General features: G+C 42.5%; 1 pseudogene; it reads right to left on the bottom strand.

The window, feature by feature from the left end:
* Positions 1-7: 7 nt before the first annotated feature.
* LOC136532828 (ATP-dependent 6-phosphofructokinase 5, chloroplastic-like) lies at positions 8-5,252 on the bottom strand (annotated as a pseudogene).
* Positions 5,253-8,878: the final 3,626 nt, after the last annotated feature.

Genomic DNA, 8,878 nt, shown 5'->3' with positions numbered 1-8,878 from the left:
GGTTCACGCGCTTCGATGCCGTGATGACCTCTGTGATGGGAAGGTACACGTAGTGTGTTGCAGATGCAAGAAGTGATGCCGCTGAAACCAGCAAATGCTCCATGGACCTGTGGGTATCTCATACAAATAAGAAACTATATAGTGCAGGCGTAATCTACTTAGAATTGAAAAGGTATTCACCCGAGGTGTGCTAGAACAAGGGGCAACTTACAGCATTTTGTCCAAGCACGGTACACAAAATTGCATCAGATGCATTGGCACGGCATGCACGAACCATGTAAGTTGGGTCGATATATTTCACGTCAGCTGGAACACCAATGTCCTTGAAATGCATCTTAATCTGTAAAGTGCAGGCAAACTCGTTACATGATTGATGGCTTCTGAAAAGAAATATGGTAACAGAAGAAAACTGGGAAATCATTGGTTTAGCAACCGCAAATGAGCAGATAGTAGTAAAGTGTGATGTAAACTGTAATCATTATCATCTAAAACTCTACTCGAAGGGCTACTAATAAATCATAAAATCCACCAGACGAAAAAACTTAGCAAATAGAAACCTTCTGTTGCATGTGAACACCAATGTCGCTCAATATCACATTTCCTGATGCATCAGTTGCACCTGACTTTTGCAGTAGATCCTGTAACAGAAGGAAAAAAAGGAAGGGGGGAAAAAAGAGTCAAACTATACAATTTTGCAGCATCTTATCTGCATTGCCACTATGTACATGGAACAGAAGTAGATAGAGGCCAGTCAGATGTGAATTTCAGCTTACTTGTCCTGCAGCTTCTGCAACACAAACCACACAGAATCCCTTACTATTTAGCAAATGCTCAAGGTGCCGCAAAACACCAAATTCACCATCTAGAGTGAACGGGACCTTCATTCATATTGTAAGCTTCTGTTACTGCATCCATGTGTGAGGAAAACATATGGCAATTTTAAATATAGTAAAAGTTACATTTATATTACCTCAGGTATTAAGCAGACATCGACCTGCCCACTTGAAAGAGAAGCATGCATTGCAATAAACCCACTGCTTCTTCCCATTAATTTGACCAAACCGATACCATGGTAAGCACTACGTGCCTAAAAAGAGTAGGGCATCGTAAATAAAACAAAGATCATCCACAAGCGACATCTTTCTGTAAACCTTGTATCTCTAAACAATGTCAACTATAGAACAGCCTGCATAGAAAGTATCATCAGCCTACCTCTATATATGCTGAATTAATGGCTCGTTGGGCTTCTTCCACAGCTGTATCAAAACCAAATGTTTTATCCATCAAAAGTATATCATTATCAATGGTTTTTGGAACTGCTACAACTGAAACCTTCAGCTTTCTCTTACAGCACTGCAATTGTCAGGAATATAAGACCTTCAATATGACAAATCAAGAAGACAAGATGAACTAAGAGTAAAACATGTTTTTTTCTGCACACACGTGTCTGCACCTATTCTTGGTTTGCAGTGAGCAAGGCTCAAAGGATTCCCCAAAAACACTCATGCATAATTCATTTACAAACATTTAACATGCAGGAAAATATAATATTAAATGAAAATATGAAAAGAATAATAGAGACATAATAACCTCTTCATGGATAGCATTTGCTCCTGCATGGGTACCGTTTCCACCAAGTACAAAAAGCATGTCAATCCTTCTGGCCTACAAATCATATTCATATTATTATAAAAGAGAAATAACTATTATACATTAAAAATCTCAAATTGATTACCTGTATACTATCAACAATCTCACTAGTTTTAGCTCCACCACGAGAAACACCAAGAAAACTTCCACCATTAAGATTTATATTCTCCACTAGACCACGTGAAAGCTGGGTGATTTGTCAAAATGAAACTTGAGAACACCATGAGCAATAAGTTTCTGCAAATGATGTATAAAGAGAAGTATTCTTACCGGCATTTCTTTGAGGCCCTTTTCAAAAAAACCACGATAACCAAATGGAATTCCAACAATATTCTTAACACCATAGGTCTCTAGGGTGAATACTATCTGCATGTGCAAACACATTTGTTAAATCATAGGCAAACACCTCTGCTACTAAGAAAGTTGGAGAAGGAGATCATATCTGTTTTCAAAGCATTGAGCAGAGATCATCCATTGAAAAGAAAGCATATACTAACAAAATACAGAACATATCTGCTGGTAGCACCATAATAGTCATTTCAAAATTACTATGCTTGCATTTCTGGTTCAGGATAAGGTGACAAAAGGAAGCAATAAATTAGGAATCGATCTTATGCAGCCATGAATATTGATCCACCTTGATGTTTGCAATTCGCATCAGAGATGTGCATGAATTAAATTAAAAAATAATTCATGTTTTGATTTATATGTAGCTAAGTGTAGCAATTATATGATAAGCACACTTCCATAGCCCTAATGTTAAAATGGTCGTAGCTGATTAACCTTATTCAAGTTGATGTTCGTCATGAATGTCAAGAGTTTTGGGTTTGAAATGCAGAAATGTCTGGACATTTCTTAAAGATAAGGACCTGTCTGATGACATCATTCAAACCAGGGCATAGACCTCCACAGGTAACTATAGCAGCTTTTACTTCCGCTGGCTCATAGTATATCTCCTTGCGTGGTCCTGCTCGATGCACCCTACAGAAAGCTGCCCATCACTGCTCCACCCTTCTAGCATTTTAATGATTTAATAAATTAAATAAACTACTCACAGGCGCTCTCTTGTTGAAAACAAAAAGGTGAAAGCTGATATGAGACAAGAGTGGCACGGAAGCAGGTGTCAAAGAAAACATACCATTGCTCCACCCAGCTACAGTCAGGATCAATGTACTCTGCTCCAGCAGAAGTAGGCGAGGAATACTTTATCACCTAGAGAAGAATGCAATGTCAAGTTCACAGTATATCCTATAAGAACATAACTATTTTGTTTCATGAACTGTAGGATATTGAGATGCTAGATGCAGTGATGATGAGTGCAACAGATGCTTTGAAGTTTGAACTGCTTCAGTTGCATTATTTATAGCTTCCACTGGGCATACCAATATAAAGCTAACATTCAAATTTGCCCATTGCAGATTACTGATGTTTAAAGCAACATCTCCTCTTTTTTAATACAGTGGTGAACTATCCTTACACAGTTTTGAGATGGATATGAGCTCTGAATTGTTAAAAAACGATTAGTCATTTTTAAAGTTATCCTCCCCATGATACAACATGATAATTATCCTAAAGGAACTGACCTTCAAAAGTGCCCGATCATCATTGTTAACATAACCATTCCACAAATCCACATTTTCATCACCTGTAAGAGTTCTGCTAGGGTAATAGCAGATAGTGATGCATGAGAAAATGTTGTGATGTTCTACATATTTAATAGCTTAGAAGAAGAAAGCTAGTTAATTCAAGCAATGCCAAATAAAGAGGTAAGTGAGACCTGTTTTTCTTGAGTGAGAATGTAGTTGGCCTTGGTTTCAAATCATATATATCAGTAATACTTGGCAAATTAAACCGTCTTTCCCAGTCTTCCTGAAACTTCTGCTTCCAAGATGGATCACTGAAGTCTAATTCCACTTTCGAGGAAGTAGCTCTAACACGCAGTGGAGCAGGCTTTATTATCTTCTTGCTTTTGCAATGTTTAAAATTTGAATGAGAAGAAGCATGTAAAAACAGATCCCTTGTTGATTGCAGAAACTGCTGCTGTTGTGTGCTACAAAAACTGCCGCTTGTTTTTAAAGCAGCAGCCATCAATAGATATTTCAATGAGTTCAAAGCGGTGTCCTCTAGTAACCTGAAGAAGAAATTCAGGTAAGACTTTGCAGTTAACAATATTAAATCAGGGCATGACAAGAATAAATTTAGAAATTAACTGATAAAACAATTTTGGTCTAACAGGAGATATTAGAAAGTGATACTGGATCTACATGATTGACAAGGAGCTGTTTGCTGCACGACCAATCATGACGGAAAACAAATTTCATGAAACAAGTATAGCAATATTGGCTGCATTTAGAGTAGAGGGACGAAATTAAGCTCCGGCCCCTTGTACTTAATATTGACATATAAGATGAAAGATTCTATGAGCAATGGAAGAGGTAAGAAAACTACGAATAGCAGATAGATAGGTTGATGATTCAATATTGAGGCCACTATATCTAATTTCATAGGAAAAATTACCAAGCACTGAATCAAACCTTCCATCAGTACCAGCTAAACAAGCCTCTAGCAATAAGTGATCTATGAATCTCTCTCCTCGTCCAAAACGGAAGTACTTACTTCTTAGGTAAACCACAGGTACACACAACACAACATAATCAGAAAGCACCACTAAAATACACATTGTTATAGTGTTAACATAGCGTAAAGAAATCAAACCCATTAACTCCACCAAGTTGACTCGTGTAAAAGTTCAACACCAAGTACCGGGCACCAAAGACCAATGCAGCACTCAGAACAATGCCCTGTTCGCTTCACTAAAAAGACAAGCTGAAAAGATTTGTTGGGAGAGAAAAACACTGTTCCTTCGCTTAAAAAATACGGCTCATAAGACGAGTACCAAAGTTCAGAGATGTGGATGTTTCCATCATGTCAATCAGCACACTTACTATTACTGCAGTCTACAGGGGCCAATCAGCACACTGGCCACAGCAGCCAATCAGCACAATGGCCAATTAACAAGGCGCTGAACAAATGAATCCGTAAACCCACAAGCACTAAAATATATGACTATCGAAACTAGAAACGAGCCCTTATTGTGCCGACTCCTATACCCAGGATTAAGCTCAAACTAGATGCGACCATGTTGTATCCAGATTCCCCGAATCGTGGCCGGAGCCAACCCATACAAAGCCCCTTCTACGCAGAACGTGTCGTCAAGCAAGTAGCCTACTACCGCCAGTAGCATCGCCGCCTGCGAATCTAAATGGAAATCAATGGCTACTACCATACCAAGCGTGAGAGTTGGCGGCGCGACCTTTACGGCGGTTGAAACCCGGAGCGAATGCGGGGGAAATGCAGCGGCAGGGGGATCAATGGAGGGCGGAAGAGACGAGCGCGCACCTACCTACCACTGCCAGTTGTTCGGGGTTCGGGCGAATGGCGAATGGCGAATGGCGATTGGCGAGAGCACGAGGGGGAAAAGGAGCCCCTCTCCTTTTTGGCGAGCCTTTTTGCCCCGTTTGGTTTCGATGCTCACTGCTCCGCTTCGCGTCAACTTTGGGGCCGCGGGCCGCGGCGGAGAAATTGAGTGGGGATTGGGGAGCGGGCGGAGAAATTGAGGGCGTGTTTGGAGCGCTGGCCCGACAGCCCTGCTACGCCCCTCCCGCGCTGCAGTGCGCGTGTTTGATGTCGTTGAGCCGTCTTCCAGTCCGGCTCGTACACGCATCAAAGCAGGCATCAGCTTACCTCCAGGGAAACGCTCCCCCTCCGTTTTTCTATGGCTCGCCACGCGCAGCTCCTCACGGGTGATTTGTGGCGGCGACGGCTGGCTCGTGCAGGAAGTATGAAACCTCCGGCCACGCTCCCGTGTTCAGTGAAATCCACCGCCTTTATATGCGGCTTCTCCGACGCTGAGCTCCCTTCTTTCTTCTCCCTTGCTTCTCCACCCAATCCCGTGAGAGACCGGCGGTGGTGTTGAGGTGTGGTATCTGGCGAGGTAGCGTTCTTTCCCGGCGGGCTTCCTCTCTATTCCCTGCCGCGGATCTGCTCGGACGCGCCGCCGTACGATCTTCCTTGCTGGGACTCTAGAAGGCCGCCGTCTTCTTTCTTCGTCTTCCTCGTTCCGATGGTACGCTTGGTGGTGCTGTGTACCGGATCTGCTTCCTCTCTGTTGAGATCTGCTTCTTCTTCGTCGCCTCGTCTTCTTCTTCTCCATTTTGCGCTTGGCGTTTCCTCTATCGACCACCCTGAGGTGAAATCAACCCTCAATCCTCGTACTATTTGCTTTGGATGATGCTAGGGTTTCGGTACCATCTGTACAAGCTCCTATCTTTGTGCCTGATATGAGCAGTTCCAGCCGCTTTATTCATTTATGTGATGGATTTAGGGTTTCAATTGAACTGTTGGTTCGTTTTTGTTTCGGTATGGTCTCAGTACAGTTCAATGACCAACTATCCTCTAGCAACTCCACAAGGCTGATGGCAGAGAATAGATGGCTAGAAAGGTTCTATGTCAGCCATGACCTTGGGTTTGCATTTTTTCTTTTGTTACGTGCATTTTTTACCTTGCTGTTGTACTAGCTTTTTATTTATATGGCAGCCACCAATGAATTACACCACCAGATTCATAAACTAAGGCCATTTTTTATAAAATGCATGTGATGTCATCATTGTTGCTTTCAAATTGATGTCATCAGTGAGGGATTTGAGATCAACGATTTGTTTCACCACAAACTGTAGATCTTAAAGTTCCACACTCATGGTAAGTTTCATTCATTCATTTTGACTGAGGCTAAACCACTCTTTTATTTCACAGAAATGGGCACTTGCTATGTGGTTTTCAAGGGGAAGAATCCTGGGGTTTACTTGACTTGACATAAGTGCAGTAAACAAGTTTTTGGGTTCAAAATGCTATATACAAGAAGTATAATAGCTATGAACAAGTTGTTGTAGATTTTCATGCATCAGTGAGAGATTTCAATGTACCTCTTGGACCTGCAGCTCCCCTCCCCTCTAATCTGCCTCAAGATGCTTGTTGTCAAGGCATTCCACTAGCTGATGGTAAAGGCATTCCACCAGCTGATGGTAAGGCTGGTTATTGGAAGAATGTGTTAATCATCTCACTTGTTATTTTGATGTTTGAACTATGGATGGAGGTGAGCAAGACTGGGCAGCACAACTGCCCCACTTAGACATGTGATGACTACAACTACATAATGGATGAGTTGCCTCAGTGTGTTGCTAATTTGTTTAATCCATTTCTGTTACCTACCTCCTATCTATTGTTCAAGTGCTAGTGCTTACTGCTTAAGTTGTTCATGTTGGTATTTTTTCTCGCTTGACTAGTCTTTTGTAATGAGCAGCTATGACTCCATGGTTTTAATTAATTTATCTGAGGCCTATTAATTTCCACAACACTAATTGCATGTTGGATCTTGTATTTTATTTGTAATGACACACTAAATTTATTTGTGATGTTAGATTCCTCTTACCTATATCATATCTGTTGTTCATTTGTGTGGTCTTCTCCCTAGTTGCTGGCCTGGCCGGGAAACAAACATAATCTCCAGTTGGCAGTTGGAGTTAGTTGGCGTGGGGCCTGGCTCTTTGCTATGGAATCAAACACAATCTTCTCTGGGCCTGGCCCGTTGAGTACAGGCAATCAAACAAGGGGCCTGCACCGCTTCAACCCGGTTGTGGCTGGCCTCAGCTTGGCCTATGGGCCGAGCTCCCTTCAGCCCGCGTACCAAACACGCCCTGAGTGAGGACTGAGGAGCGGGCTGGTGCCTGGCGCTGGCCGCGCTGCCTGCCTGCCTCACACCCTCACTATGGGTACATCTGCACTCGAGTCGAGATGTGATGCCGATGTTGATGCCGTTCTGTTGGTTGACGCTTGACCGGAGTCAAATTTTCGAGGAGTCAATTTTAAAAGTTTGATGAAATCTATAGAAAATACTAGTAAAAATCTATGATACCAAATAAGTATTGTCATGTTATTTAAGAAAATATAGTTTCATAATAAATCTGTTTAACGGTATAAATGCTTATACTATTTTCTAAAGTCGGTTAATGCTTATAAAATTTGACTTGTTTCAAGCTTAAAATCACATTCTCTTTTGTACGGAGGGATAACTTTTGTATTTATCCTTCTTCTCTCACCTCCAAATCATCTGGCTATTTGAAAAGCTTGTTGAAGATGCCTTGATGTGACGTAGAAGAGTGAGGAGTGTTGAATATTTAGTCATTTTACGGCATGCTTTAATCCATAAATATGACATGACCCATACTAACATGAGCAACTTAAACATCGCTCATATGCAGATCCGCTGCCGAATCAAATTGCAGCGGACCCTAAACACAATATCATAGCACATGAAAGCATCTAGGCCCCTAGTAGAGTGCTTCAGAGGTCATGCCTTATGCTCATTAGATCACATTTCTAATCCAAAAGGCGGTTACACAGAAGTCTTCTAAGATAATGGCAAAGTACACAGGTGCTACTATTGAGTTTCCGCCATATGACATGAGCCAGATGCTACGTCATAGTCATGCGAAGATACCTCGCCAGCCGAGCCATCACCTAGAGGTATTAGAGACAGCAGCTCAGCAAGATGAGATCATCAGAGGCATTGCAGCTACAGAGGAGGAGGAGCTTGATGCACAATAGGAGGATGTGGTCGAGAGCAACCCGAGTGACAACTCTGATGATGACTATCAGCCGATTCCGTAGATGGCTCATCGACCACACGACAGAGAGGCCAGTGGCTCTAGCTTCGCTCCACCACAGTCACTGCACATAGACCCAACTCTTCTTATTAGGCAAGTCTATGTGTAATTAGCTATGATTAGCACCTGCTATGTATACTTGATTGTATTCCTTGTATACCTAGCCATATTGGCTATATATATGAAGGTCACCCCCCTATATTGGGTGTGAGGTGTGTCTCTACATGGTATCAAACTATCAGATCCTATTTTCATGTCCTTTTCTCCCGTGCAACTCTCCCTGATCGCACCTTCCCCCGCATGACCCTTCCTGCTCGCGTAGCAGCCCAACGCACACGTCTCCCTCGCGCCCGTCCACCCTCACCAGCTGTTCTACTCCCCCTCTCATCTCCGATTGCCTCTTCCTCCTCCTTGGCCACCAGTGCTAGCACCCTACCCACGATAGGCACCCCAACCATGGCTGCCATGAGCACTGGCGCTGCTGCCCCGATCGTGGCTCACAACTA

Source organism: Miscanthus floridulus, unplaced genomic scaffold (genome assembly GCF_019320115.1).
Source record: "Miscanthus floridulus cultivar M001 unplaced genomic scaffold, ASM1932011v1 fs_722_1_2, whole genome shotgun sequence".
Classification (NCBI taxonomy): Eukaryota; Viridiplantae; Streptophyta; class Magnoliopsida; order Poales; family Poaceae; genus Miscanthus; species Miscanthus floridulus.
The sequence above is the reverse complement of the archived record's forward strand: the minus strand, read 5'-3'. Positions and strand labels throughout refer to the sequence as shown.